General features: G+C 38.4%; 1 protein-coding gene across 13 annotated transcripts in view; it reads left to right on the top strand.

The window, feature by feature from the left end:
• Nucleotides 1–492: 492 nt before the first annotated feature.
• PHF21A (PHD finger protein 21A) overlaps nucleotides 493–24,499 on the top strand; it is a 189,344-nt gene continuing 165,337 nt past the window's right edge. For 4 of the 13 annotated variants that reach the window (XM_061201657.1, XM_061201654.1, XM_061201645.1 and 1 more), the window contains exon 1: nucleotides 494–1,029. The gene's annotated coding sequence lies outside the window, so the exon portion shown is untranslated. Of the gene's footprint in view, nucleotides 1,030–1,465; nucleotides 1,485–2,190; nucleotides 2,278–2,933; nucleotides 3,270–3,859; nucleotides 4,070–24,499 lie in introns of those variants that run through there. The other 9 variants (XM_061201658.1, XM_061201656.1, XM_061201650.1 and 6 more) reach the window with 8 other exon arrangements.

Raw genomic sequence — 24,499 nt, 5'->3', positions numbered from 1 at the left:
GGCTGCTGCTGCCCTACTTCACTCTAGTTTAGTTTCACTCACTTTACATCCGGGTTTTTTCCCTAGGCAATGGGGACCGCAGCACACCCCGTTCCTTAGGCAAAGTGAAATAAATTCGCCGCACCGACACGTCAAGTAGTCCGCCCGCCCGAGCGCCGCCGCGGGCCCCCACCGCCCCTCCCGCCGCCGCCCCGTCGCCCCCGGGGGGGACCGTGCGCCCCGGAAGCCATGGGAGGAGGCGCGGGGGCCCGGGCCGGCCGCCGTACAACTCCGCCCGGCGGCCCCCTCCCTCCCCGCCGTGCCCCTCTACCCCCGGCGCCTCCTCTCCCCCCGCCCTCGTCCCCGCTTTCCCAGCCCCAGTCCCTTTCGCCCGGCTCTCGGGAGCGGCGGGGGCGCGCACGGCGGCGGCGGGCCGCCGGGGCCGCGCGGCGGGCTCCCGCGCGGGCGAGTGTGTCTGGGCCTGGGCGGAGGGATCCCCGGGCTGAGGCGGCGGAGGTGCTGCGGCCCGGGGCCGGGTGGTGAATGGGCTGGTGGTGCTCGCTGCTGCTGCTGAGAGGAGGAGGAGGAGGATGAAGAGTTGGGCTTGTTTGTCTCCCACAGTTTCTCTCCTGCTGCTCTGATTTTCCCCCCACATTCCGGCCCGGGGCCTGTGTGTCTCTCCTGGAGGAGGAGGAGGATCCAGTTCCTCCCCCCACCCCCTCCTCCCCACCCCCCCTTGCCTGGGGAAGAGGAGGAAAGAAACAGCCCAGAGAGAGAGGGAGAGAGAGAGAGAGTGAGTGAGAGAGAGAGGGGGAGAAGAGGAGAGGAGGAGGAGGAGGAGGAGGGAGAAGGGAACAACCTACCATCTTAACACACTAATATCTAAAAAGTGCGAGAGGCCCAGAGCAGCAGCAGAAGCAGCAGCAGCAGCTCCAGCTTCTTCCCTCCCTCCCCATGAAGAAGAGTTCCCTCCTCCTCCTCCTCCTGCTTCTCCTGCTCAGAGTTCCTGCCTCCAGCTGCCAGGGGGGACAGCCAGCCAGCAGCAGGAGGGTGCAGTATCCCAGCTTTTCCATTCTCTCTTCTCCTCACTCTCCTCTCTTTTTTTTTCTGGAGTAGCTCTATTTCCCCTCCCTCCCCCCTTCCCCTTCCCCCTCCCCCCTCCCTCCTTCTCTCTCTCTGTCTCTCTCTCTGTCTCTCTCTCTCTCTGTCTGTCTCTCTCTGTCTTGTCTCTGGTGTTTGTCTCTGGGAGGTACAGGGGCTGCTTGCTTGGAGTTTGTTTTGGGGGAGGGAGGGGGAGGGGAGGGGTGTGTGGGAGGGAGGAGGGAAAGGGGGGTGTTCTCGGCAGGACCCCCTCAGTCAACTTGAGATTTGAGCAATAACTTCCCCTTCGGGGCGCCCCCCTGCGTGCCTTCCTATTCCTCCCCCCATAAAAAAAAGACAATGGAAAAACCTTGTCTCCCCCTTCCTCCCCTCTGCCCTCCACCCCTCCCCAGGATAAATTGGAAGTAAGTTTATGAGCAGCCTCGGGAGCCTGGGCGCTGAGTGCTGGGCCGGAGCGGGTGACAGAGGCGGCGCACCGGGGGTGGCGGGGAGGGGGCGTCACATTGTCCCGGCGGGGGGCCGGGGAGGGGGGCCGCCGGCGGGGGCGGGGGGCGCGGAGCCTCGTCCGCCCCCTTGGGCTTTCCCTCCGCCCAGGGATGGTCGCCGGGGCTCTTTCACTACCCCCTCCCCCCAGGATGATGTCGGGGGGAAGTTTTTATTATGGTTATTTATTTAATTTTTTTTTTTTTTGAAAACCATCTTGTTTGGTGACTGAGGGATCTGGTTTAAAAAAAAAAAAAAAGCTGCGGCTGCTGACGCTGCCGGGCCCGAGTGTGTGTGTGTGTGTGTGTGTGTATGTGTGTGTTGGTGCATTTGTCTTGGGTGGCCGGAGCAGCGTTGGGGAAATTCCGCTTATTCTTCTTCTTCTGCAACTTGTTATTCCGGAGAGTGTGCCAGCACCCCTCACCCCGGGGCCGGTCCTCCCGCACTCGCCCCCGCATCCCGCGGCCGCGGGGCGCCCCCGGGACCCTGCGCCGGCCGGGGCCGCCAGGCCGCTCCAAGAGGGGCCGCAGCCGCCCCTCCCCCGCCCGCGCCCCCGCCGGGGGGAGGGGCGCGCGGAGTGGGACTCTTTCCGTTTGGTCCAGCCCCGTCGTGCACGCAGTTCCCAACACTTCTCGTCATCCTCTCTTTGGTCTCTTTATTCTGCTGAGCGGTGCTGTTAGGATTTCTTTTTTTCCCCTGACCACGTTCGCGATGGTGGGTAGCAGCAAGGTGGCCCTGGCAGGGGAGGGGTTGATGTCGAGATTGGGCACCGGGGGAAGAATGTCTCCTTTCAACTTTGTGACTTGCACCCCCGGAGAAGGCCACACGCCGGTTGTGGGGTGCAGATGTGCTGAGAGTGATTTCTAAGTAGTTGAGTTGTTGAGATGAGGGGTACGGCTGCTAGTGGTAGGCAGGTTTTGTTTTTATTGGTGAATCTGGTGTCATCATATTCCGGTCATATGTTGAAATATTCTTTGTTTAGGTCTTGAAGTAGAGGATCTTACTTTTCACGTCCACATTGTGTTGTTTTTAAATGATGTCTCTGCAAGTATGGCTTTCTAGAATTTCAAATGTGAGTTAAGGTCCGGGCGTATGCGGGCCTCAGCACTGGCCTTGACAGTGAACTTTGTGACTGTGTTTTGGATTTCAAAGATTTGCCCCATAACTGGGGTGCGAGCTGTGCATTTTTGTTAATAGTAGGTGTCAGGAATGTAGATGCTTGAGGTGGGGACGTTAGAGAAGGAAGAACATTTATATATTAATAATTGATATCTGAATATTAGAAACAGATTAATTTGGGCTGATGAAAAAAATTTTTTTTTTTAAGCAGTTATGCACTCTAGGAAACCTTTTCATAGGCACACTTTTTAGGGGTTCTTTAGGGCACAGAGCTTGAATATCTCCTTTTAGACAGGTTACTCACCAACATCTGTAGCTTCATTGAGGGCCTGATAAGGGGACTGAAACTGGGGCTGTGACATCTAAGTGTACTTTTCAGTGTTTATGTTGTTTGTTTACATCTGATGTTCACTCACGTTTGGGCAGTGGAAATAAATAGGTCAGATTTTCTTTTGGTTTTTGAAGGCTAGCCCTCTCCCCCTCGTCCCCCCCTTTTTTTTAAGTTTCACAATTTACTTGGTTTCACAGCATTGTAGGAAACTGTTACTACATTTTTACTGGAAATACTATTATTCATTTTGATTTTGGTAAGTTCTTTTCTATTCTTTTTTTCTGTCTCTGTATATGGAATCTACATCGTGGGCTCAAAACTGGCTTATTAAGGGCTGTTTAAAATGTCTGAAGAATGCATTTTAAAATCTCAGGACACATCTTTTGATGGCAAAGAGGAAATTTTTGTGTGCAGTTATGCTCATGTTTATGAAAAAAATTTCTGCACTTAAAACTTTTGTAGATATACAACTATCCGTAAATGAAGAGCATAGTAATAGTGCAGAAAATTCGCAAAACACAAACTTTTGGCTAACATGTTAAAAATATTCCAGGTGTTTTTCTTTATGTCATACTTTTGCTTGTCTTAGCATAATAGTGTTTGCAATATGACTGGCATTGCTTGGATGGTCTTAATAGTCTTTTGCTTGAGTGCTTCTGAAGGCTTTTTAACATAGTTTTTAGCTAATTTTGCAAGCTTTATTTAAACATGTTGCACTTTGAACTCAGGCAGGTCTTTATGAAACTGGAAAAGTAATAAATTAAGACTCCTGCCTATGCCAGATTTTATTTTTAAGAGGTATAAGTGATGGATGGGGCCCTATTTCTTTTAGCTGTGAAGGGTCCATCCTTTTTCCCATTCAGTCATCTGGAAAGAGCTGCATCAGAAATACTCTTCTTCTGCTTACATGAAGAACTCTACATGCTATCCAGCAGGAGGTGCTGCAGCAAGATAAAGGAAATCTATGAATTTTGAGGGTCTTGCTACTTATTACAGCTCTACTTAGCATCAACTAAGCAACAGGATTAACACCTTAAAGTTCCAGAAAGATTTTGAGTAAGTCCATTGAAAAATTCCATTTGCCATTTGAAACAAAATTTTGACTGCTTTTTACCTGCTTACAATATTACACAAAGTAGATTGCTTATTGTGGATAGCTTAAGGATGCTGCCCTGAGGTACAGAGTGCTGTTAGAATTATTTTAGTTTGAAGAGTTATTCTCATATTGGTGAGTGGGGTGTTGAACACATTTTTAAAAATTATGTGCAATGGATGGCTATAAACAAAAGTAGTTGGTATGACTTGGGACTTTAGGCTTTATGGTCGTCCCTGTAATGTTAATACAAGTGGGATATAGAGTACTTGAACTATTGGAAAGGGAGATATTGTATGGAAAAATTTTTAGACTTTTTATGTTTTTTTCCTCCAATCCATGGGCAGTGATCCTAATAGATAAATTCTTAGGCGCTCAGCGTTATAAATACATATGGTTGATGTATTTGAGTTGGCCTCCAAAGACTGAGATTCTTGAGCTAGAAGTAAAGTTCTGTCTGTGGGTATGGGTCATTGCTGATATGTCCCTTAGTAACACTTAACAATAACTGCATAAAGATGAAAGTATTTTTGTAGCATTTATAGCACATGTCCTTTGAAAGTCTGTTAGTGTTAGGTGAATTGATTTATCACTGGAAATATCATGCTACTGTGGTGGCTTGTAAAGTTTTATGTCAAAGTTTAAAAACTTGGGAATGTGTAGAAAATTTGATGAATCTGCTTTGAATTTTGTTTGTTTTTTAGGAATAATACTGTACTTTTTTCTCAATAAGATCAAATGAGATAATACATGTGAAAGTTCTTTGTAAATTGTCAGAAACCATGCAGACGTTAAGTTGTTGAGATAGGTGGCTAATTAATACATGGACAGAAGCTTCTGTCTTTAAAATACTAACTTCCTCCATATCATTTGGGAAATGAGTGCATTAAAAGTGCACCCAGAACACTTTATGAATTTTTTTTTAAATACTGCTGTGGTTACCAAAAAGCTCTTTGTTACAGTTTTGAAGCTTTGTTTAAAAAATGCTGCCTAGGCAGTTTCCCTTAATTCAAAAAAAAGATCATTTTTCCTTTTGTAGATCCTGTGAAATGTGTATCCCCTGGTTAAAGTTTTTGTTCATTTCACCATTGATGTGATAGTAGTTGATTTTAGTGATTATTTAAGTTCCCGGATTCTTCTATAGACTCTTATTAACACACAGAGTAACAGATGTCCCAGTTAATATTTTGATTGTTTTGACTGATCCTGCTAACTTTCTGAAAAATTCTTACTTACTAAACCTTTCAAACTTGTTTCAAAGTGAAAAAGACATATTTGTATGCATTAGTATTAGGTACATGTGTGTATCATTTTTGTTTTTCTAATTTAGAGGGATGCGTGAGGAAATGACTACTCAAATCTAGAGGAGTGCACTGAAATATTTTTTGTGTAAAAATAACCCAGAAGTTTAAAACTCAGAACTTTGAGTTCTGGCCTTCTTAATAGACTCTGCTCACCTATTTGGACTAAGGTAAAATGACATATAGATAATTGGGAGTCCCTATGTTTATGAGCATATCAAAAGATAGAGTCCCCTAAATTTTAGAATTGACTGCTGTTTATGAAATAACCTCAATTAGAAATGAAATGTAGAAACTTGTTTCGGTGAAGGGTGAGAAAAACATTTAACTGTTTAGATAAAAATGAAACCTCTCAGGGTAATATTAACGTTTTCATCCTGCAGACAGTGAATGCTAAAGCTTTTTTTGAGGAAATACATTAAGGTTATATTAATGTGCTTTTAAATTTTGTATCCTTAGTATTTTATTGCCAAAGTCTTTTGTATTTAATTAGTATTGAAAGGGAGAAAAGGAAGGGATTAAAGTTTTAGGTCTCTAACCTTTGACAGAATTCCTTTATATCTATATTCAGAGCTGATTTCTTGAAACATGTTTGAATTTTCATATTAATTTGTCATGGGAAATATTAATGATGTATGTTGACTTCTCAGAACTTTTGTACATGGGCTTTTTTTGTAGGCCCTAAGTATTCTTTAGGAGCTTAGCAGTGTATTTTGATCACTGTAACTTTACCAGGTGTGTATTTTTGCTGCTTTGAGGTGTTTTGTTTTGTTTTGTTTTATTTTTGAAGAGGTAGTATATTAACACTGCATTAAAAGTATTGTAGATAATTATTTCTTAAATAGCATATGTTTCCTTCTTTGTATATTTGTGTGTATATGTGGCCATACTGTTTTGTAGGCTTTCATATCATCTTATTTGTGTATTGAATTTCTGAACAGTTATCTTTTGTGAGAATGCTGAAATAGACCTTTAAGAATAACTTTTATATTGCTTGTCTATCAATTAAGTCTTAAACTGGGATGGTGGTGAACTCTTCCCTTTTAGAGATAACACGTGAGTTTCAGTCATCCTTTGGGCTTTTCTAAGGCAACTTTCTTACACTGGACACTTGTTTGGCAGTTTGAATGCCTCTCCGCTTCTCTCCCTCCAATACACTGCAAACTGTACACCCCCCACCCCCTTGCTAAATAAAAAATAGTGAGCGGGTCTCGGCTGAAGGAAACTATTCTTTCCTATATTTTGGAATCATCTATGGAAATGATTTTCTGCTTTTTAAAGTAGACAAAAAAGTGAACCAGTAATTTGGAAATAGGAAAGGGATGGGGCCTAACAGGTTGATGATCTAGGCTTTATTTTGACTCTGTTTGTGGGCCTAGGGGAGAAAAATAACTTAAACACAGAAGCCAGAAAGATGGGTTTTGTTTTATTGTTTTGGCTGCATTGAGAATACAAACTGTCAGTACTTGAGGAGAAGGAGCAGCAGAAAGGAATTGATTTTTTTCTGCTGCAGATCCAAGTATTGTTAACCATGTGCATCTCTAAAGCAGCATACTTACGTATTAAACAGTAGTTGATTCTTTTACTCAATTAACAGTCAGAACCCTTAACTCTTTTTTTTTTTTTTAAATTTTAAATAAGTACCAAAAACTTCAGAGTTAATGACAATAATTTCCTGATAAAAGTGGGTGATAGTAACCATGGCAACTGCTATCTCTGGCCTTATGGACAGTATGTTGTATTGATGAAGCTTCAGATCCTATAGTAGCCTGTCACTTTTATGGTGAAATGTAGTAGCTTGTGTTGCAGGTGACTTTTAGCTGGATTATGTTAAATTTGTGTGCCAGCTTATCTTTCCTTGTTAGGAATTTCTTGGACTGTATTCCACAGCACGTTTGTGAAGGTACTGTTGCCTGAAAATAACCCACCACCTGTGTTAGGCCTCCTGATGCAGACTGCACTTAGTTCTTTCCCAGCCTCCTCCTTCAGTCTTGCAGAAAATAGGGGTGTGTGTAGAAACTATATACATAAATTACAGCTCAAAGTTGTCTACTTGGGTTTGGACATGTTATTGATAGCTTAAAAAAAAATTTTTTTTTTTTTTTTTGGAAGACGTCAGTGGATGAGAGAAATGGAATTTTTTTCCCCTGAGTGTTCTTTTCACACATGTGTGTGTGAAATGAAGGGTGAGGAGTGGAGGGGGTAAATATTGAGTAAGGACTTGACAAAAGAGGAACTTAAGTATTATTCGTTTTTTTGGTTGTGTGTGTGTGTGATGGTGGTATGTGTATAACTATAAGAATACATTTCCTAATGGGCAGTATTAAAGTACGGGAAATGTTTTCTTATGAGAATTTCCTTCAAGAAAAATTATTTATAAAAATATAACTTGAAAGACTGTTAAGAGAAAAGCTGGTAAAACAAAACTTTTTTGGGGGGTGGGGAATAGAAAGCTTTGAAACTGATCAGACTTTAAAAAATTGTTTTAAAAATTGTATCTTTAAATATAATTTAAAAATTGTAACACATCTTTTTGCTTTTTAAGGATTTGTTTTATATGCTTATCCTGTATAAGGTTTTTCTAATGTGAAAATGTTGATCTAAATGTTAATTGATACTTTTTCCAGTATATGCTAAAGAATCTGTGCTAGGGCAGAGAACAACCAAATTTTATCTGGATTTGACTAGGCCCTGATAGTAAGATCTAGTCAGATTGTGATAGATAGTTCAGTTTCTTGAAACTTAACTGTGATAGGGGGAAGTGGTTTACTTACTACAAGTCCCAAGATGCATTGCGGTTTTTGCCTAACTCCAGAATAGAGCATTGCATGCTGGGACCTGTAGTTGATTTAAACAGTACAGGGAACCCTTCTCTCCTGTCTACTCCATTTTATACACAGCTTCCCAAGCCTTTAAGAACTTTCTGCTAAGTAAAGTTTGATTGTTAATATCATGGTTATTATGCTGCTGATATTCTAAAGTGAGTCTTCAGGAACACTCTAGTGTATTAGTTTACCTTAGATGAGTTTGCTGTTTTTTAAAATCAGTTACTGTAACATTTACATGTAAAATAGCGTACGTATGTATATATAGTCAAAACTTGACTTCGCAATTGTAAATTTTTTTTGTCTGTGATGATATAGGTCCCTATAATTACAGCATTAACTGATTGCTAGTGTGGGCATTAGAATTAGAAGACTATTATTGTGGGGCCGGATATGTATGCTGTTCTCTTTTCTTTGAATGGGGACAGTTATTCAGTAAAGTTGGACGGAAGGGTTTTTTTGGTGCCAGTATTTAAGCTCAGAGTTTTTTATTCTTCTGTAATGATTGTCAACATCTTGAATCTCAGTATTCTTTAAATGGAAGACAGAGTCCTGAAAATAAATGTGATTTTAGTGTAAATTTAATACTCAAAGGTATAGGCTGGAAGGTAGAGAAAAAGGGAAGGTTTCTTAAATAATTTGTTTATATTTTCATTTGTAAACTTAAAATTTCTGTCCTTTTGAGGGTTCTAATACTTTCACTTTATTAACTACTGTCAGTGTTGTTGCGGGGATTAAACGTTAAAGATTTGTGAAAGTGCTTAGCATAGTTCCTGGCCCATAATAAAGGCTCAGCAAATGTTTATAGAGTTAGCAATAGTAGTAGTAGTAGTGGTTATTGTTATTTTAAAAAATATTATGCTTTACATTTTTTCCTCTCTTTTTACATTATTACTTGATCAGAAACCCAGGATTTTCTAACAAGGCCTTGAGATTTTTGGCCTATGGTAATGATGTGGCAATTCCCTAGAATTTTTTGCTGTACTTAAAATGTCTTTGCACCTCAGTTTCTCCCTCAGTGATAGATGCCCGAAGTCAGACAACCAGCCAGTAGCAGAATTTTCACCAGGATTCAGCTCTGCCTATTCAGTACTCTTTGCCACTGTGCCATGGCCTTTGGTTGACTTGGGAAAGTTCAAAAGATAATGAAAATTTCTTTTGTTAATAATGTTTGCACTGTTAGAACATCCAAACTAGTTGATTAATGAAAATAAGATGCTGCAAAAATGTTCCTCGTGTCACAGTGTATGTAACCTTGGAAAAATTCTGTTGTGTTTAGAAGCATGAACCAGTCTATCACCACAGTTCACAGTGTTACAGGATTGATGTATTGGAGGCCAGTGAGCAGCCCCAGAAAGAAAATGTAGTTTCAGGTCTGTGGGTTGTACTTAAAATGTTAGGTTCAAAGAAATCATAAGTCTTTATATTATTTTTCTCTTTTAGGACACTAACTTCTTTTAGGCTCTTGAGATTGTTCAAGGATATTTTTATCTGCATGGCTTTTAGCTTTTTGAGAAGGGAAAGGGACACCTGGGAATACTGAAAAATGTAAGCATGAGTTGTGGTTTGTGTGCCTTAGTTTGAGTGTATGTAGAATCAGGGAAGTGTCTTTCTTATCTGCTTGGCCAGTCTATATTCTAGCAGAGTTCCTCAAATGTTATTGCTGAGGGCTGCTGTGTTTATTTAAGAAAACTCTGCCTTTAGTAGTAATTATTTAAGTACTTGTTTATACAACAACCCATTCCACTATAATAATACTAACCTTTTTTTTCCTCACAAACGTGAACTGAAACTTGTTAATGTTTGTATACTAGACATGAGATAGATTCTTTAGCTGTGTCATAAATTATGGTATCTGGTCTGATATTCTTCCACATTATGAATGGTTTTATTTATTTTATGTTAACTTGTCTTTTCAAGATGTAATATTAAAATGAAATTAATCAGTGGTTACAAAGATGTTAAATTCAAAGGGCTAAATGTAAGGGAGAAAAGGGTCTCTGGTATTAATTGGCCAGTACAGGAAGTTTGGATGAATTCTGTTCTACATTTTATAGTGTGCACACCTGTGTGATTCCTGAAATACTATAGTTAGGAATAAGGAGAGGAAACAAGGAGAGTAAAACTGGGCAGCCATGTGTAATTATCTGTAGAGTTCTTTGACACACCTAAATTATTGAGCACAGTTTTCTGTCTTTTTTTAAATGAAATGTCTGGGACCAATGTAAATGAAATGGTCGTGATGGTGTCAGAGGACCTGGCTTTAAGACCAGTCCTGTCACTAGCTGTGCATTTGAGAAATTCATCCTAGCTGGGCTTTAGTTTTCCCAGTACTGTAGTAAAAGTGGGGATAATGGTAAAAGCCTGCTTCACTATGCTGCTAAAAGGATTAGATGAGATAATACTCATGAATGTACTTTATAGACTAAAGAAGTATCAATACATATAAATTGAGTTTTTAATCACTAATAGATGGCTGGATTTTAAGATATTTGTCTATATTGTGTTAACAATGTTAATATTTTTAAAAATTTAAATATATGAGTTAGAATCATAATTGGTGATCTAGATCCCCCCACCCTCCCACCATGGCCAACAGACAAGTTCTTAACATGTGTTTACAGTGTAGTTCTTGACGACATGCGCTGATGCCTTTGTGTGTATATATCATATATATAAAAATATCACAAATGTACTGGTGTGTTACAATAATGAAAAGTTTCAATTATGGGCTTTTATGTTGAAAAATATTTTTATGTGTTAATATACAAACTTACACAAATACACATATTTGTTCTTAGAGAAATGGCATAGGTATAAGACTTTAAATATTTGGCAAGTTGTGAACAGTTTTTGTATTTTAAAGTTATCTGTTATAATATTAATAATAATAATTAACATTTTCTGAGTGTTTATTATGTTTAGTACTAAGCCTTTTTACATACAGGATCTCATTTAATTTTAATCCTCACAGCAATATTCTGAGGATTTACTGTTATTATTCTACTCCCATTTGACAGATGAGGAAATGAAGGCTTCCCTGGGATAACATAGGTAGCAAATCATACAATCTTACCTCAAGCCCAGGTTTGATTCCAGAGCCCCTCCTCTTAAGTGTCCATAATGCTGTACTAAATTGTGCAATTCCCATAGAAACCTAGCAAGTGAATTACTAAAGAAGTTTTTCAATCTACTGAAATGGCCACAGCTTTGACATATCATTTTAAGAATGTTTCATCTGATTTTGGTTGGGTTAGGTTGAATGTTTTGGAAGTAGTAAGCACTGGAATGGATTGGAAATGAAGGCATTTGAGATAGCGTATGTCCTGTCCATCATTGTATGCCCATTGCCAAGCACAGCGCCTACTGTGGAGTGGGGTCTAATACCTATTTCTTAAAGGTTGGAATTTGGGTACGGGAGCATGATAGGTTATTTTATACATTTTTTTAGTAGGTGCAGATAGTTTACATTGGCTATTTCAATTAGTCCTTATTTAACTATCAACATTTTAGAGCGTTTGATGGTAAGTGTCCTTTCTTTTAATATTTAATGTTATTTTAATACTTTAAAAATATTAAAAGGCAGAGCATCGGAGTTATAAAAGTAATACTTGCAATATAGATATGTGTAAAGTAGAAGACTAAAGTTATCCCATTCTCACCTACTTAAAAATTTTCCTGTGCATTTAACTATGTATAATGTATATGAATTTTCAAAATAAGTAGAATTATACCATAATACTCTCTTGAAGTTTACTTTTTTCAGGTGGCTATTTAAAAAACTTGCTTGTTTTTGAACATAAGGCTCAGGCGGGAAATGGGAGTGAGGTTGGAAGGAAGGAGGTGGGTAAGATTTGTACATTAATATTATGAACCTAATGCCCTAGACTGATTATTACCTATGGGGCAAAAAGCATTTTAAGTTCTTTTTACTTGCACCTAATGCCTTAGAAATGGCCATTGTTATTTAAAAAATTTTAAAGTCTCAACTGATGTAAAATGACAGCATTGTTTTCTGTGCTGCACAAGTAATTTAGAAAGTATCATTTCAGAAATAAATTCTGCTAGTTTATTCTGGTAGTTATTTATAAAGAGATCAGTTGTGGTTTCGGATAACTTTTTTTTTTAAACTGGTAGTCTCTCTTCCTGGTTGTTAGGAGGGATTCATTCAACATTTTCACAGTAAAGTAGAGTTTTAAAACCAAGAAAATGCTTGTGCTGTTTTAATTAATAGCGGCTCAAACCAGTACTGCTTAATGGGCATCCAGATATCCTGCCCAGGAATTAGTTCTTCATATGAGTAGTGTTGGTGGAACTCACCTTCATCCCTATCCCTCCTTACTCAGCCACCTTCAAATGCTATACTGGTAACCCGGCATTTTTTAAAGCAGTAAAAAAAAGGAAAAAAACAGGTAAATTATTGGAAGTGCCGATAATTTATTGAGTGCCAATAATTCATTTTTATGGTGTTATATATATTAAAAAAAAAGCATACTCAAGACCTTATAATCTGCATTAAATATCTTTTGATTCTGGCTTTGAGAGTTTTGACTTGTTGATAAGGTTGTTATTCATAATTCACCTTTGTAATTTTTAAATTAAAAAATTTTATTTCGTAGGTAATAAGTTTTTCATTATAGAAGTTTAAAAAAATTCTTTATAATTCTAGAATGCGCTCCTATCTAAGGTGATTTATACTTCTTTAGACCCGTATTTAGTGAAGTGCTAAAGCATGGCCTTAAAATTCTAAGAATTGGATCTGGTAGGGTGTAGCAGTTAACTAGTTTTAACAAGCCATGTTAAGGTTATTTCTTGTTGGTAGCACTCATGTGTGCTTTTCATTTTGTGTGGCTCAGACCATGCCCTAGACAGTATTTTATTATTTCTCATGATAATTTTATAAGTGTACAAAGGGCTCAGTTCATATCATGGATGGTAAAACTGAGGCAGAGAGAAGAATTTGAGTAAGTTAACAGCGTAGCCTAATTTTCCAACCTTCTTATTCTGGTTTTGGTCTTCTTAACCTGTAGTATCCAAACTTTTAAATATTATGGCCCCCAGTAAATGTATACTTAGATATAATTTACTGAACCTAGTGTTTTGTGTATGTTATGAAACATACAGGAAATTAGAAATTTTTAAAAGGATGAGATTTAAAAATATAATTTGTGTTTCTTCCCACGGTCCTCTTCTTTCCCCCGGGTGGGCACACCCACTTGGAGACTAGCAGTCGAGATAGACTATTCTTCTGCAGAAGAGGTAGCCATGGGGACACCTGGAGGACCGTTGGTACAAGGTGTGGGGCTTTTAAGTTGGAGCGATCTTTTACAGCTTTTTAATTTTAAAGAAACAGCCTTTCTTTCTGTGAAGGCTGAATGGTCGAGAGTAAAGGCCTTGAGAGAGTTTAGCTTAAAAGACAAAAATATAGGCCTTATTTGTTTTCTTCAGAGTTGTCCAAAGGGAAAAGGCTGGCCTACCCTGACAGCTCCTGCTCCCACTGTGGAGATGGCAGTGGCTTTTTCTGTTGTTGTCAGGCAGTTTATAGAACGCAGGATAGCTTGGTAAGCGTCTTCTCTGTGCCTGATATGACGTAACATTGTGGAGTATGCAGCATGCATGTTAAGTACAAGTGGTTGTATTTGGCTTGTTGCTGCAGCATTTTTGAGGCTGTCTTAAAAAGCGATTATCACTCGATAGAGTTGGATATGTGCAAATTATTGAAATCATTATTTCATGAAGACCAAACTTTATAACTTGAATTATCCTGTTTAGTATTTGTTTACTCCCCCCCCCCCCCCGCCCCCCAGAGCAGAATTCTTTTTCTGAAAGGAACAGATGCCGTTAGCTTATCAGGACCTGATACTAAAAAGCCCACAAAAATCTTTGTGCTGCTTATTTTCTTTATTTAATCTATATGCAAAGCATATTGTAATTATTGCTGTTAGAGGGTTTTAAGGTGATGGTTCCTCCCCACCCTTTTTGTGCTCAGGGGAGATAGATCAGGAATGCCAAATTGACAACTTGGTATAAAGAAATAATGACCACTGAAATAAAACAGGAGTTCAAATAAAAAGCAAACCAGATACAAATGTAGAATGAAAATATCTTTTAGTAAAATGTTAGCATGCTGTACTTGGAACAGATGCCACATTAATTCAAAAGAGAGCCCAGAAAATGTGGCAACTTTACGATGTCAATGGAGGGAGCTGCAGTAGTTCCTGTTCTCATTGTGTCAGGTTCTTAGTACCTCCAGGTCCAGTCCTGTTTTTCTGTCTATTTATTTTCTGTACATATTACATGTTAATATACAAATATTAAATCCATGCTTAATATTTTTGTTTGTTATTAAATACATTGTCATATTAATAGATATTAGTACAAAAGCCCAATAACTTGTAATCCAACAGTAATTATTCTTGTTTTAAATATGCATATCAACATTTGTAGAATCTGAGGCAAAAATGGGCTTTTCTACGCACCCTTCAAGGCACATTTATGATAATAAGGTAGTCTAAGAATTGAGACTTTCAAAGAGGCTTACTGCTTTTTGAATGTGGAATTTGGACAAGTTACAAAATTATAAGAATTTTGCATTTTTTTCTCATTTAAATTTGTAGTTATCATTGGACATTTGTTATGATTTTTAAGTAGCTTAGATTCATTCATTCCTTTTGCTGTGTTTTTTATGGTGTTTGGGAAGAAGAAGAAAGGGTGATGGAAGGGTACTATGCACACTTGGGTACTTCCAGAGTGACATTCATTTTATAGAAGATTGCACAGGGACATCTCTGAATTGCCTGTAACTTGCAGTGCATGGTTAGTGTGTCTGGGTGTGGAGGGAGATGGGCTGGGGGCTCTTAACCTGATTTACAGTGTGCCACTTCCTGAGCAGTGCAGTGATCTAATCACTAGGGGCATATCTTCTGTGCCTGTAAAGAAGTCTGGTGCGCACGCTTAGAAAAGCACTACTAGTCTTCTCTCAGTCAGAGCATGAAGGCTTACAATTTACTCATTTTGTGAAAAGGTTAAAAGTTTTGTTTTTATGCCATTCAAGACAAGGGAAGTTTTTAGCATGGCAGTAGAGCACAGTGGTTAAGAGTATGGGCCAGTCTGCATAGGCTCAAATCCTGGCTTTGCTCTGTGCAATCTGCATTTGTATTAGCTCTGTGACAGTGGCCAAATCGCTTCACCTGCTGTGCCTCTGCTTCAGTTTCTTCATCTGTAAAGTAAGAATACATAATAGTACCCATTTTCTGAGGTGGTTACGAGGAATAAATAAGTGCCTGACACGTAGTAAGCACTAAATAAATGGTAGCTGTTGTTAGCTATTATTACTTAACCTTAATTCTAGATTCTTCTTCTCTTCTCAAGGCTTGAGACAAATGTTGCATAGTGGGGAAAGAGCCTGAGCTTGGAGGTCTGACCTCTGGTTTGGAATCTTAGTGCAACCACTTAAAGTTGAGTGTGTGACCTTGGACTAATTATTTAAACTCTTTTCAAAAAACATGTCTCCTGTACATGCTGTATAACAAGCATTGTGCTGTTCACTTGGACTTCATTTTCTTTACTGATGACATAGGGATGATAATACTAACCTCTTTGGACTGATATGAAGATAAAATGGGGAAGTCTTAGGACACTTTATAAGCAGTAGCTGCTATTATCATTGCTATTGTTACAGTCCCTCTAAAAGTTTATGGGAAAAGACTAAATATGGAACAGCTTAGGTAGAGAGGAGAGTTTTCTTCCTGAAACGTCATTAGAAAAGGTATGGATGGGAAAAGTGATTTAATGAGTTCTTGTTTGTGAAAACTGCTGAGAGAAATATAGAATACATGGGAGGGTGTCAGTTATTACAGAGACTTTAGAAAGTATTTTCAGGGCACTTTATATTTATTAAAACTCTTAGCGATAAAAGATTATTTTGCACCAAGATACTGGTGTTTACAGTAGGTCACTTAGCACCAAGGCAGTAGTAGATAAGGCATTATAACGCACAAGTTCAAAATACTAATCAGCTGGTCAGTCCATTGGGTCTGGGGCTCAGGACAAATTGCTTGTGTTTGTTTAACCCTTGAGAACATATGCTTGGTGTAAGAACTAATGGAAACAAATGTAGAACCCCAGAGATATAAAAGTGGCATACAAATGCTTTCTAGCAATGATGGACACAGTTTATTTGCCTTGTGATTTTGAGCATTTTTCCTTTGTGAAATTTCCTCTCATCTGGTGCCTAGTCTTTTCTTACAGTAATTGTTATTTTCTTTCTATATTTAATCATCATATGTTACCTATATTGAGCCTAGAAACTGGGCCTGAGAGCAGGTTGATTGTGAGAAAAGCCACACTTTAAGTCTCTGCCTTACAGTGATCTCAGAATTAAGATTTTTTTGGTAAAGAATTTGAGTTTTTAATATATTTTGAGGTTTTTTTAAAATGTATTTTTGAGTTTTCAATGTATTCATTAGTATGTAGGTATCTGTAAGTGTATCTATAGGTATGTATGTATCTATCTGGTAAGTGAAACCAGTCATTGAGGGAAGGGGAATGATCATTAAGTATGAAATATAATTAATCTTATTCATTTACTGTCAATTTAGATCTGAAACTTTTTTGATCTTTGGCCTGTATAGTTTTTTTCCTGAGATTCAACAAGTGTGTTTGAATATAGTATATGTTACCACTAGTGAGCATTTGAGTTAAAAATAGAATAATAGCTTCCATTAACTTTTTGTTCTCATTTACCCAGCTGCACCATTTGATAAAGGCCTAGTAGGTAGATAGAAGTATTTAGTATATTTTATTTTATTTTTTAATAAATTTATTTATTTATTTTTGGCTGTTGGCTTCGTTGCTGTGTGCGGGCTTTCTCTAGTTGTGGCAAGCAGGGGCTACTCTTCGTTGTGGTGCGCGGGCTTCTCATTGTGGTGGCTTCTCTTGTTGCAGAGCACGGGCTCTAGGTGCACAGGCTTCAGTAGTTGTGGTACACGGGCTTCAGCAGTTGTGGCGCACAGGCTTAGTTGCTCCGCGGCATGTGGGATCTTCCTGGACCAGGGCTTGAACCCGTGTCCCCTGTGTTGGCAGGCAGATTCTTAACCACTGTGCCACCAGGGAAATCCTACTATATTTTATTTTGTCTGTGTTCCTAAAACATTGTTTCTGCTTTCTGAGCAGAAATTCCAACAAGTTTGTTTTGATAAAGTGCTGTACTTTAGCTCAACAAATATTTTTAAAAATAAAGCAATTTTAATTTTTTCAATTAAAAAATTATGCTACTACTTTACAATAGCTAGAGTAAGTAAAGCTTTGTAGTTTTAGAATTAGCATAGCATGTGTACTGTGTTTTCTTTATTTCAGCCTGTATGCAGGGCCTATAAAAGTTGCTTCTCTTGGGTGAATGGAATTGTAAAAAGTTTAGAAGTGTATTTCATTTTAACAAATATAGGAGTTAGAAGTGGACCCTATAGCCTCTTTGGGGTTGATTTAAAGAATTACACAATTTTGAAAATCATTTTGTCCCTGCCTGATTTGTAAGAAGGTGGGCTACTTATGACAGGGCTGAACTCCTGTTACACTTGTGCAGGAACCTGTCCAGTTCATGATGCATTAGCTACTTTGTAGAGAGATGCTGCCATCGACCCTCCATTGCTTTTCCTCTCCCCTCTTCTTTACAATCTTTTATGTCTGTACCGTGCCTATGCTATTCCCTGTCTGCTGTTCATCACTCCCTCCAAAGCAACCACCATCTTACTCTATTTCTCTTCAAAACAAAACATCACTGTAATTATTAGTTTTTAAACAGAGAGAGCTGTTATCAATACCTTAAGGCTTAACAGTTTGTGGACCTCTCCATTTTGGGCCCTCAGCCAGGAGTTGGATAATAGCTTAAAATCACTTCCAGAGTAACTCAGTATTTGTGAAACATTTCATGTCTGGACTAAGGGAGAGAATAGAAAAAGACCTTTTTACCTCAAAAGTTGCTGTGTTTTCTGGTAGGGGTTGAGATGGGATCATAGAGGGGGAGGGGGAAACCTTGTTACTTAACTAAGATAAAGGAAATAGGAAGCATTAATTTGTTAGATTGCCCTTTGTAGTCCTATGGGCCTAATTGGAGAAAGAAAATGGAAATGTTGGTGTTGCTCATTCTGAAAGTATTTTGATTTATTAGTAGAGAGGGGGCTAGTAGAATTTCTTTCTTTAGTTTGTAAAATACAAGATATGGTTATGATACCTTGTTATTAGGCATTGATTGCTTTCATTTCATTGTTGGTATTTGCATAATAGCAGACCTATTGTGCAAGTAGCAACACATTTCAGATTTTTTCGTAGTGATTTTGAACTGTTAACTGAATTGTTTTGGTAAGAAAAGTAAAAATTGGAAATCAGTTGTAGTTACATGTAATGGCTATGTTGGTTTTAAATTTAGTGGCTTCTAAGATCTGTACCAGGCATTTAATCCATTATTCAGTTACACATAGAGAAAAACATATTTGAGACAAGAGCTTTAACTTTATAGGATTTTTAAAAAATTCTTTTTATGGAAATTTAAAAACACAGAAGTAGAGTGGATAATATTAACAAACCCCACGTACCTGTTAACCGAACTTCAACAATTATCAGTATTTTGCCAAACTTTACGGTATGTGAAACATAACAAGGAAAGTAATTTTATGTTTTTAGAACACGTATTACAAGTAGATATGTTGGTATACTCAAAGGAAAAGTATGTGTGCCAGAATGTTAACTCTTCATACACTGTAAATTTAATACTGGTAATCATCTTTTAGGATAATGTTGCTTTCATTTGTTTTTTGACTTATTGAAGATATCTGAGCCACCATCAACTTGATGGAAAACCATGTCTGCTGGAAAGATTTTAGTTTTCTTCTCTATCTTTAGAAACTCAAGATTATTAGTTTTGAATTTACTATTCTTATGAGTTGCATTTAATTTATGTGCACTTGCCTCTCTGCAGTGTTTGTGTGGACCACCGATAATGATCATTTCTAGAGTATGTCAGGCAATATTTAAGTCAACTTAAAGTTGGAAATCACTAAACCCTGTTCTGTACTTTATCCTGCATATTCTATTTCTATTTTACCCAAATGTATGTATTGATTGACTAGGGAATACACATTATACCTTGTGAAAGTTTGTTGAGGAGGGAATTTTGACTGTCAGCTATCCCTGGACCTGGTAACAGTTTTTAGGATGTTAGAACTTAAGTTATTGTTTGTTTCTCTTTAGAGGAGTAGTAAGTTGTGCGTGAGTCTCCAGTTGTGGGTCCTGTTCATTAGTAGTTACTACAAGGTGATGGTAGCCTTATTTCTAAATTTCCTTGCTTTTATTAGTTTAAATTAGACCCATAGGGGTAATTATTCCATGCTGATGCATGAGGAAGTATTCATAGTCATTGGTGGTTGTGCATCTAAACCCCTGTACAGTGCATTGGAAAGATATCTTTTAACGTTATGATGCTGTTTGGAATACTTGGTGAAAGGAGTGTACTTATTTAACAGGACTCTTAATAAGCTCCCTCTATACCAAAGATATCTTTTAAAAAATTATACTTACGAAGACTTTGTAGTATTCCCCAGTAGAGTTCATCTAGAGCAGCAAAACCTTTCTAAAATAAAACTTATTCCTTTAACCGGTATTCATTTAAGTGGGTTTCTCTGTACTTGGTTTCCATGGAAATAGCGAATAGCTAACGTTATTTATAAGGTAGAAGTAAAATAGGGTGCCTAATGGGACCCCATGCTGCTCTGATGAAGAGACTTAGGAAAAAAATCCATGCTCATGGGATTTTTTTTTTAAACAAGGTTAATGGAAGCCCTGATTTCAGTCTTCTGTTACAGAACATATTTTTGGTTTTAAAGGCTAGCATTAATATCAAGCAAACTTCTTTTCTGGTCTGTATTGCTTTCACTTTCAAGTTTTAGGACCACTTACTTATCAGCATGATTGGGGCTTTATGCTTCAGACTCATGTTTCTCTGTGGTTTTTGTTTCAAAAGTTAAAATCCCCAGCATATTGTAGCTGTTTCAATTTCTCACTGACATTTCAAAGTACAGATAAAAAGCTAAATGTTCATTAATGATAGCAGTGATGGTAAAGAATCAATATGTTGGACTACACAGATTTTTTTTTTTTAATGTGAATGTTATGGAACCATTTAGTTTTCAGGCCTTAAGTCAGGGTTCTTCTTCATTAGTGTTGTAGAGCTAAACCTATGTAGTTAGAGAGCAAATATTCTAATTTTCTGTGGGAGATAGAAATGGGGAAAATCTTAATTTCTCTTTCTTTAAAAAGTGAATTGTTGCCAAAGCCTTTTAATTGAAATAAATGTTAGTTCTTTTAGTCTTTGAATGTGGATTTGGGATAAACCTTGGCTTTTTCCTCACTGCTACGGTAAGGCCTACTCTTAGTTTTCTAGGCTTACAGCAAAGCCTTGCGTTTCTTAAGCCCCTTCATGTGAAAGAATATCATTCCCTTTGTGTTTGTGATTGGTGTGTGTGTACGTGTGTGTGTGTGTGTGTGTCTCACTAATTTTTTTATAGCCTGAAAGGCACCTGCTCATTTTTTAGCCTGGTGGGTACAGCGGTGCTATATATATATATATATTTAAATAAATAAATAAATTTATTTATTTATTTATTTATTTATTTATGTATGGCTGCGTTGGGTCTTCGTTGCTACGTGCGGGCTTTCTCTAGTTTTTTTTTTTATCATATGGTTTTTATTCTTCAATTTGTTAATATGGTGTATCACATTGATTGATTTGCATATATCGAAGGATCCTTGCATCCCTGGGATAAATCCCACTTGATCATAGTGTATGATCCTTTTAATGTGTTGTTGGATTCTGTTTGCTAGTATTTTGTTGAGGATTTTTGCATCTATATTCATCAGTGATATTGGTCTGTAATTTTCTTTTTTTGTAGTATCTTTGTCTGGTTTTGGTATCAGGGTGATGGTGGCCTCATAGAATGAGTTTGGGAGTGTTCCTTCCTCTGCAAATTTTTGGAAGAGTTTGAGAAGGATGGGTGTTAGCTCTTCTCTAAATGTTTGATAGAATTCACCTGTGAAGCCATCTGGTCCTGGACTTTTGTTTGTTGGAAGATTTTTAATCACAGTTTCAATTTCATTACTTGTGATTGGTCTGTTCATATTTTCTGTTTCTTCCTGGTTCAGTCTTGGAAGGTTATACCTTTCTAAGAATTTGTCCATTTCTTCCAGGTTGTCCATTTTATTGGCATAGAGTTGCTTGTAGTAGTCTCTTAGGATGCTTTGTATTTCTGCGGTGTCTGTTGTAACGTCTCCTTTTTCATTTCTAATTTTATTGATTTGAGTCCTCTCCCTATTTTTTTTGATGCGTCTGGCTAATGGTTTATCAATTTTGTTTATCTTCTCAAAGAACCAGCTTTTATTTTATTGATCTTTGCTGTTGTTTTCTTTGTTTCTATTTCATTTATGTTTGCTCTGATCTTTATGACTTCTTTCCTTCTGCCAACTTTGGGTTTTGTTTGTTCTTCTTTCTCTAGCTCCTTTAGGTGTAAGGTTAGATTGTTTACTTGAGATTTTTCTTGTTTCTTGAGGTAGGCTTGTATAGCTATAAACTTCCCTCTTAGAACTGCTTTTGCTGCATCCCATAGGTTTTGGATCGTCGTGTTTTCATTGTCATTTGTCTCTAGGTATTTTTTGATTTCCTCTTTGATTTCTTCAGTGATCTCTTGCTTATTTAGTAACATATTGTTTAGCCTCCATGTGTTCGTGGTTTTATGTTTTTTTCCCTGTAATTCATTCCTAATCTCATAGCGTTGTGGTCAGAAAAGATGCTTGATATGATTTCAATTTTCTTAAATTTACTGAGGCTTGAATTGTGACCCAAGATGTGATCTCTCCTGGAGAATGTTCCGTGCGCACTTGAGAAGAAAGTGTAATCTGCTGTTTTTGGATGAAATGTCCTATAAATATCACTTAAATCTATCTGGTCTATTGTGTCATTTAAAGCTTGTGTTTCCTTATTAATATTCTGTCTGGATGATCTGTCCATTGGTGTAAGTGAGGTGTTAAAGTCCCCCACTATTATTGTGTTACTGTCGATTTCCTCTTTTATAGCTGTTAGCAGTTGCCTTATGTATTGAGGTGCTCCTATGTTGGGTGCATATATATTTATAATTGTTATATCTTCTTCTTGGATTGATCCCTTGATCATTATGTAGTTTCCTTCCTTGTCTCTTGTAACATTCTTTATTTTAAAGTCTATTTTATCTGATATGAGTATAGCTACTCCAGCTTTCTTTTGATTTCCATTTGCATGGAATATCTTTTTCCATCCCCTCACTTTCAGTCTGTATGTGTCCCTAGGTCTGAAGTGGGTCTCTTGTAGACAGCATATATATGGGTCTTGTTTTTGTATCCATTCAGCAAGCCTGTGTCTTTTGGTTGGAGCATTTAATCCATTCACGTTTAAGGTAATTATTGATATGTATGTTCCTATGACCATTTTCTTAATTGTTTTGGATTTTGTTTTTGTAGGTCCTTTTCTTCTCTTGTGTTTCCCACTTAGAGAAGTTCCTTTAGCATTTGTTGTAGAGCTGGTTTGGTGGTGCTGAATTCTCTTAGCTTTTGCTTGTCTGTAAAGCTTTTGATTTCTCCATCGAATCTAAATGAGATCCTTGCCAGGTAGAGTAATCTTGGTTGTAGGTTCTTCCCTTTCATCACTTTAAGTATATCATGCCACTCCCTTCTGGCTTGTAGAGTTTCTGCTGAGAAATCAGCTGTTAACCTTGTGGGAGTTCCCTTGTATGTTATTTGTCGTTTTTCCCTTGCTGCTTTCAATAATTTTTCTTTGTCTTTAATTTTTGCCAATTTGATTACTATGTGTCTCGGCGTGTTTCTCCTTGGGTTTATTCTGTATGGGACTTGCTGCGCTTCCTGGACTTGGGTGGCTATTTCCTTTCCCATGTTAGGGAAGTTTTCGACTATAATCTCTTCAAATATTTTCTCTGGTCCTTTCTCTCTCTCTTCTCCTTCCGGGACCCCTATAATGCGAATGTTGTTGTGTTTAATGTTGTCCCAGAGGTCTCTTAGGCTGTCTTCATTTCTTTTCATTCTTTTTTCTTTAGTCTGTTCCGCAGCAGTGAATTCCACCATTCTGTCTTCCAGGTCACTTATCCGTTCTTCTGCCTCAGTTATTCTGCTATTGATTCCTTCTAGTGTATTTTTCATTTCAGTTATTGTATTGTTCATCTCTGTTTGTTTGTTCTTTAATTCTTCTAGGTCTTTGTTAAACATTTCTTGCATCTTCTCGATCTTTGCCTCCATTGTTTTTCCGAGGTCCTGGATCATCTTCACTATCATTATTCTGAATTCTTTTTCTGGAAGGTTGCCTATCTCCACTTCATTTCGTTGTTTTTCTGGGGTTTTATCTTGGTCCTTCATCTGGTACCTAGCCCTCTGCCTTTTCATCATGTCTGTCTTTCTGTGACTGTGGTTTTTGTTCCACAGGCTGCAGGATTGTAGTTTTTCTTGCTTCTGCTCTCTGCCCTCTGGTCAGTTGCAGCGAGCGGGGGCTACTCTTTGTTGTGGTGCACAAGCTTCTCATTGCAGTGGCTTTTCTTTGTTGTGGAGTATGGACTCTAGGCACCCGGGCTTCAGTAGTTGTGGCACGTGGGCTCAGTAGTTGTGGCTCACGGGCTCAGTAGTTGTGGCTCGTGGGCTCTAGAGCGCAGGCTCAGTAGTTGTGGCGCATGGGCTTAGTTGCTCCGTGGCATGTGGGATCTTCCTGGACCAAGGCTCAAGCCCGTGTCCCCTGCATTGGCAGGCGGATTCTTAACCACTGCACCACCAGGGAAGTCCCAGCAGTGTTATATTGAGAAGTGAGGCAGTATGGAACACAGTAAGGTGCTATAATTTTTATTTAGTTCGTTTTGGTCATCCTTGGCAGCTGTGATTGTTATCCGTTTGTCTGGAAGTGCTTTGTGATTATTCCTGGCTATCAGTGCAGCAGGAGTTTTCTTCTGTGTTTTAAAGGCAAGGATTGTAGTGTACTTAAGGCTCCATCAGGGGAGGAGTTTTTGTTTTGTTGTGGGGTGTGTGTGTGTGTGTGTGTGTGTGTTTCTTTGGACAAGCTTCTGCTACAGTTGGGTTTTCTGTGCTCTGGTTTAAAAATTTTTAGTTGTTTTAATCCTGTTGAATTTTTGTGTGAGGTATTTTATCTCCAGCAGTTCACTAGTTTTTTTCTGTGCATATTGGTGCTATT

The sequence above is a fragment of the Eubalaena glacialis genome, chromosome 10 (assembly GCF_028564815.1).
Source record: "Eubalaena glacialis isolate mEubGla1 chromosome 10, mEubGla1.1.hap2.+ XY, whole genome shotgun sequence".
Classification (NCBI taxonomy): Eukaryota; Metazoa; Chordata; class Mammalia; order Artiodactyla; family Balaenidae; genus Eubalaena; species Eubalaena glacialis.
The sequence above is the reverse complement of the archived record's forward strand: the minus strand, read 5'-3'. Positions and strand labels throughout refer to the sequence as shown.